Below are 7,681 nucleotides of genomic sequence, written 5' to 3' on the forward strand. Positions count from 1 at the left end.
CTGTGTGTGTGTGCACCACAGCTTAAGTATGAGTGCGCGTGAGCTGGACTCTACTCTTCTCACTCAACCGCCTGATGAGCTCACTTTTCCAGCTCATCAATTATGTGCCACGTCAACCAACACAACTGATTTCTTCGGCCATAATGTAACAGTATTCTATCCAGTTTTTCCAAGATTCCAGATGATGATGGAAAAGAGCTTGGTTGTGAGTATATATATATTCATTTAATTTATTCTCTCAGTTTTGTTGATAATTATAGTAAATTTACTTGTGTTCTTATATATAGCTAAGAGATCAACAAAGCGTGCATGCAGAAAAATTGGCATTCCAAGATGGCCAAATATAGATAGCAGACATCCTCGCATCGATGAGGAGACAAAGGAGTTGATAATTGATTACAAAAGTGAAATATGAAAAATACTACTAGCAATTTATAAAATTTGAATCATGTCTCAAGTTGGGAGTGAGTAATCTTTTAGAAGAAGTTGCCACACAACTTAACCTAAAGATTGAAATGCAAAGATGAAGACAATAATCATATCTTGATATCTGGTGATGCTGATTTGCAACTTTGTCCAAAGAGTCAAAACAACTACCGGCATCACTTGTATCTACTTTTTAGTATGTTTATATTAGTCTATCCTAATTATTTTTTTTACTTATCATTTATTCCTATAGATAATCTAGTCCTTATTGTTAAAAGGAAAAGATATTAGTTTGGAACCCAAGATAGATAGTAGCTTGTAGTTCAAAAAGGATATCTATACATTTATAGATCCATCTATCTATACATATACAAAATCCAAGTCTTCAGGAGTGCATTTTCGCGTCCAGTTTCATGAACAAATTGTTCACTTTATTGTAAAATTTCATTAGCATATATATTATATTAACACAAGATTAATATGGATATATATCATAACGAGTTGTAGATCTGTCAAATCACACTTGTATTACCCAATGGATACGATGAAAATTCTCTTAAATTGTTATTTGGTTATTGGATTGCTGGTAGATAATGGGTCTAAAACATTGGTATAAATTCAAAATATGAAAAATTCCAACATATTAAACCTGGTTAACCTATACAAAACTAAAATATAAAAATAAGCTCTAGGTATGAAAATTTGACATAATACAAATAATATTTGGCAAGACAATATTATTTGCATAAATAAATATTATCTCGAAAATAATTTGTTATTTTTATCCCAGCATGTAGGATAGAAAAATTCACCTTGTGCGTTTAAATTATTTAACTCAGATTTGCGTACTCTAACCTTAACTTGCTCATAGAGATAGCCTTTTGAAAACAATAACATATACTTAATCTCACTCAAGATGCATGTGTTTCCGTTTTGTTCCTTGTTCTTTCTTAGAGTCGTTCAAAAATTCTTATATAGTAGTAATTAAATCAGAGCTGCGTTAAGCACTTACTTTCTTCTTCTTCATTTACGCAGCCGCCCAACATCGCACGTCCCCCAAACCCTACACCCACGGCTAAAGTCGCAATTAATTACATCTTGGGATTTAATTAAGCTCGCTATCCATTCCAACTATTTATTTCGGAAAAGAATCACATCGCGAAATATTTAATTGTTTGGTAATTATTCAATTAATCCAATCAGTTTTTATTTAGTTCCAGACCAACACAAGTATTTAAATACTTCAGCCCAAACTAATTTTCACTCAATACATTGCTTGCTTTGTTGCTCAAGGTGGTTGTATGCGAAAGTGATTGTAGATTGTACTTGTGGTGGAAACTTTGGGATTAAATTTGCGGTAATTAAGCAGGAGATTTGAAGAGATTTGGCGTTGGATACTTCCAAGGAAGGAATTACTTTAGTGAAAACTGAAGTATTTTTTCTTCTTCTTAATTTGAGCCCACTATACTTTATTGCTCAGATTTAAATTTTTTTCGTCAAATTTGATAATTAATACTTTGATGCATAATTTAAGATTCCTCTTAATTGACTGTGAGCATTCAATACTTTTGATCGGCTATCCATTCAATGTCCTTTTGAGATCGACTAAGAAGATAGGAAAAGTCGGGATGTTACATGAGAAGATCACGCTATGATCATTGGGTAAATCATACCAAAATTTATATTTCTTCATTCTCCACAAATAGAAATCACATTTGATATAGTTTTATTCATAAAAAATCTCTATTTTTCTCTACAAATAATATTTCTTCTACTCTACAATTTCTCATTTTTTTAATTATTCACCGTCGGTAATGAGAATGACATATTCTCTGATCCCCAAAATTTCAATCTCCTCAAGATTATTTATATTTTAATTATTGCAATTTATGACTTATTTATTTGTCTTAATTTATTAAGCTTAACTTTATGTCATATTTTTAGTACTAAACCAAACAATTTATTAAGTTTAAAATTACAAAATTGCATCAATTAAAATCATTTCAGAAATAATTACAGAGTATATTATTTCTTAACTGATAACCCGAACCCGAACCCGAACTTAACTCGACGCAGCTCAACACAACCCGAAATCATCGGATTATTGTTGGGTCGACCCTAAAAGGACCCAAATCCAAAACATGTGTGTTCACGTCTGTTGAACTTTGTGCGTGTTCTTGTAGGATTATCGTATCATATCCAAAATTGTCAGCCGTAATTTTGTGCCTATAACAATATTGATAATTAATCGTTTACCCTATTAGTACTCCCTCCGTCCCACAAAGATAGTCCCACTTTGACCCGGCACGGGTTTTAAGAAATGTAATGAAAAGTGAGTTGAAAAAGTTGATGGGATGTGGGTCCTACTTTTAAAGTATTAGTTTTATAATAAAATGTGAGTATGAATGAGTTAGTGGAATATGAGGTCCACTACCAAAAATGGTAAAAGTGAAATGGACAAACTTTATGGGACGGACGGAAATGGAAAAATGGGACAATCTTTGTGGGACGGAGGGAGTAATATTTACTCTTTTGAAATTCACCCATTATCTTCTAATAATATTAATAATGATTCCTTTACCATTTAAATATTTTCCAAAAAGTGCACCCATTACAGTTTATAGTTTACTATATATTCTTTAGAAAAGTTCATCCGTACATATTTTGGTTTTATTTATTTTGATTTTAAAAAAACGTCTGTATACAAATTATTTTATTGGAATTAAGTTTATTAGTTAATTGGTTATGCTGGTAAAATAATGTGTTTAAAACATTGGTATCAATTCTAAATATGAAAAATTCCAACATATTAAACCTGATTCACCTAAAACAATCTGCTGCTGATTCCACATAAAAATCCTCAATAATTCACTTGAATCTTTGTTAAAAATTATAATATTAGATTTACTTTTTTCCTTTCTTAAACCTACAAAATTACCTTCGTAATACTATACTTTTAATTGACTTCTAGATGTAGACAGTATTGAAGTTTAAACAAACAATGATAGATTAATCCGGTAAAAAATTATTGAAATTTTTAAGGTATTGGGCAATATTGGACTTCTAGATGTAGACAGTATTGGGCAATATTCTATTTTTATACTCACTGGCTTTTTATTTTTCCTTTATGGTATGCAATATATAATTTCATAGAAATCGACATTGAATGATCTTAAATGCCGTAAGAGATCTCGCGTGGAGAGCATATATTTTTACTGATTATTAATGTGATAATATTTTTGATCATAGAGAATGTGATACGTATAAAAAAGGATGAAGGACCTTCGCAACGTTGGTGTTGACTCCATTGGCTCCATTGCTTTTTCGCAACGTTGGTGTTGACTTATGTCGCGAAATAAGAGTTGTACAAGTATGAAGGACAAAATAGAAATATTTCTGAAGAAGACATCAGAAGATGATTGGAAATCGGACAATTTGATAGTACAGTTCTGGGCACCTAAAATGGTGTTGAATCGGTTGTGCTTAGCAACTACACATCAGCCTTATGCGGTTGGTAGTCTTACAAAAGACATAGATTCTTTTAGGAAGAAATGCATGGAACATTATTATTTGGTAGATGACGAAGCCAAAGAGGAGGAACTCGGACCCCCCGGACGAGTCTTCAGAAATAGGCAGCCTGAAATAACTAGTGACCTCTTCCAGTACACTACAAAAGAATATCCAATTAGGAGTGATGCAATGTATTGCTGTAATGAAGGAGGATATTTTGCTTTCCCAATATTTGATGATGAAAACAATCACCAGTGTGATGGTGTGCTGGAGTTCGTCGGATTTCCTCACTGTCACCTTAGACGCATTGCAAGAACACTAGAGGTACCGTCTCTTCTTAGTAATTCTTAATTCTGACATTGTGATTAGTGATTACATTAATTATCTCCATTTATTTCCATGCAGATTGGGAAACTTTGTCGACTAACAATGACTTCCGCAGCAATTTCTTTCCAAATCAATGAGATGTAAACCATGTTATTTCATATAAAAATGCTTATCGGTATTATACTGTCAATCTGCTGCATGCTGACATAACATGTGTTCTATTTGACAAGATTCTCACTGGCAAAGAAGAAGTTTTGATTGAAATTTGTAATCTCATATGGGAACCATCGCCGAATTGTTGGGGCAAATGTTTGGGTCATTAATGGAGAATGTGTTAGCACTACAAATACTAATATGACTTGCATGGAGCTCGCACTGTCTACTGATTACGTCGGCATATATTTATCTACAAATATTGTGCCCAGAGATGAAAATATTCTCACGATTCACGTAAATGGCAGAAAATGGATTGTTGGGATTGCATTGGTATCTGAAAGCAAATCTTGTTTTTGCCCAAATATTGAATCATCTTACTTGGATTCAGGTAGTATTGCTTGTTTTGCAATTTGTATGCAAAGTTCACACACTAGTGACCTTGTTTATGTTATGGAGTTCTATCTCAAAAACAATGACTGGATTATTGACACCGTTCACTTCTTGAACTTCTTACTGTGTAAAATGAAACGTAATCTCAAATCGTTCAAAATGGCATGTGGGAAACAACTAGGAGAAGAATTGGTGGTTGGAGTTGTAGATCATAATGCCAACAAACTAAAAAGTTTTCTTCGTATAGGTAAGGGAGGCCGTCTAGTTAGAATGCCAAATAGAGTGGAACAAATAAAAAATCCTCCCCTTATAGAAGGAACAAGTGTTGGGGAACCTCGGGCAGATATAAACACAGAAAGCATTCATTCTCGCATTGCTGGGGAGACAGAGAAGGTGATTATAAAACTGAAACTTGAAGAAGATATCGTAAATTCTGAAAAATATGTCTCACGTGGGGAATGATTAAACTTTTTGAAGAGGTGGCCAAAAAACTTAAACTGGAGTTGAGCACTTTCACATTGAAATACAAGGATGAAGACAATGATGATATCTTATGATGATACTGATCAGGGGATAGTTTTGGGTGGATCTTATGTGTTGAACGTTCGTAAAAGTCAATCCCGAGCTTACTATGCGACTATAGGATTTAGGGGTTGGTGAGTAGAGCCTAGGAGACGTAATCAGCTTATCCTAGGTGTTAAATTCTACGATCAGTGCTCAGCTGCGTGAGAGCGTAAAATCAACACGATCCGGATAAATATTGGAAAGTAATTAGACTTTAGGATTCATGTGAACAAGCAACCCGAAACAAACTAGGAGTAGTCTTCTCTCTTTATCGTGATTCCCTTATATTTTTCCTTCTCGTTTTGTCCTTCACTCGTCTCTTGATCAAATAAACTCAAAACTAAACTATTTTACTGCTTTTTAGTTAGGTTTACTAGTTTTAACAATTAATCTCCTCATTGTGGGTTCGACACCTTTTATACTGTATTGCACGTTTGTATACTTGCAGAGGTAGTATTTTTAGGGATTTATTACTTGTTTTGTGTACTCATATTGCACCCTAAAAATCGTAACAAGTTTATGGCGCCGTTGCCGGGGAGGCGTTAGTTGTTTGAACTTTATATGTTTTACTTTTTGTTTTTCTTAGCTTTATAGGTAGTTTAGCTTAGTGAATTTCTTTTAGTTTTTATTTTGTTTTCCACAGGATGCTCGTAATCCGTGTGTTTCTTGTGCAGATATTATATTGTGGAAGGAGGATGAAGCTTGTGTGGAAAGCGTGTGGTTAGCAGGGGCGGAGCTAGAAATTTGTAGGAAGAGGGGCAAATTTACATATGAATAAATTTTAAGAATTTGAGGAGGGGCATTTAGTGAGAGATTAAAAGAAATAAACTTTAAAATATATAATATATACATGGGGTGGAAAATATGAGGTGGGGCAATTGCCCCTCCCCACCTCCATGTAGATTCGCCCCTGGTGGTTAGTAGTCATCAAGTTCTAAAGAGGTTTTGACCGTTTCTCAACGGTTGGGTAACCGATGGCTTGACTCTCACTCTTAGTATTTTTTGCTAGAATACTTTCCTTACCACACACACGATTATTAGGACTAATCCCGGAGTTGTCGAGGTTCTCGCTTCCGGTAGAGGGATGACTCGTGCTAACTTAACTCCTTACTTGCTTTGATAGATATTATTGTGTGTGCTTGGTATTTTTTGTTTGGATTGTGTTCTAGGTAGCAGAGATGTTCAATTTTTGTAAGCATCTAGAGATATGTAAGTGTGAGATGTGGGAGACATCTGAATGTGATGTCTATGGATGCAACAAGCCCATTTGAGCTTACACTTTGGTTACGTCCAAGAAGAAGATGAGGAGTTCTCATTTGATCCAATTGATCTGCACAAGAGGAGGATATTTGATTTTGAGAAAAAGGCAACATGATCCCGATTTCACATTTGGAGAAGGACTTGCATTAGAAAAAGCCTTGAGCGATCTTCAAAATGCTAGAAGTGAAAGATTTAAGACTCTCAAAGATAAGACGCTTGAAGATGATCAGGATTTTACATGGTTTGAATTATGTGATAAAATGAAGGAGTTGATAGACCTAGCGACCTCTCTCGCGACTGAAGATGAAGTCTACCCTCCTATGTGCATCGAGACGCTAGATGATCCACCTATTCAACATGTTTGTGAAGAAAAAGAAGAGGAGCGGGTCACATTGATTGTGGAAGCAGTAAATAAGGATGAGACGAGAGCTGCAGAGAGTATATAGACTCCATTTGTTGAGCATGAGTTTTACCAAACACTTGGCTTGTTGCCGAATATAGCATCCATGATCACCGGTCATCCACACCACCCCCAACTCGCAAGAAGAAGAAACTGAAGATTAAATTTCATGATTGGGGGATGGTGGTCTTGAATCCCTTCTTTGAGTCTATGATGGGGATTCAACTGCTAAGAAGGAGGGATCCGGGGAGTTTGGTAATCCCACGGGTGAAAACACAGAGTTGGTGAGATTGTCTTGCCAAAGACGTTAAAGAAAGGAGTTTGTTGGGAGGCAACCCAACAGTTTGTGGTGAGATTGTTTTATGTTTTTTTGTTTAGTTTTTATTTTGATCGCGAGGGTTTTTCTTAACTCGGTTCTTTCCCTTGTTTTTGATCTTTAACCGGGTATTGTAAATAGTTCTTTGTCTAGTTTTGTTTTGAAGGAATGAGGACGTGCTACTTATGAGGAGCCAAGCCGAAGGAAAGATATACCCGACCCACCCACCCGGACTTAACATGATTTGAGGGAGTCTTCGTACCTCTTTCTTTACTATTTTTGTACTTTGTGTTTCATGAGTATGCACATTGAGTATGAAATTGTGAAGGCAT

This window comes from Salvia hispanica, chromosome 2, assembly GCF_023119035.1.
Source record: "Salvia hispanica cultivar TCC Black 2014 chromosome 2, UniMelb_Shisp_WGS_1.0, whole genome shotgun sequence".
Lineage (NCBI taxonomy): Eukaryota > Viridiplantae > Streptophyta > Magnoliopsida > Lamiales > Lamiaceae > Salvia > Salvia hispanica.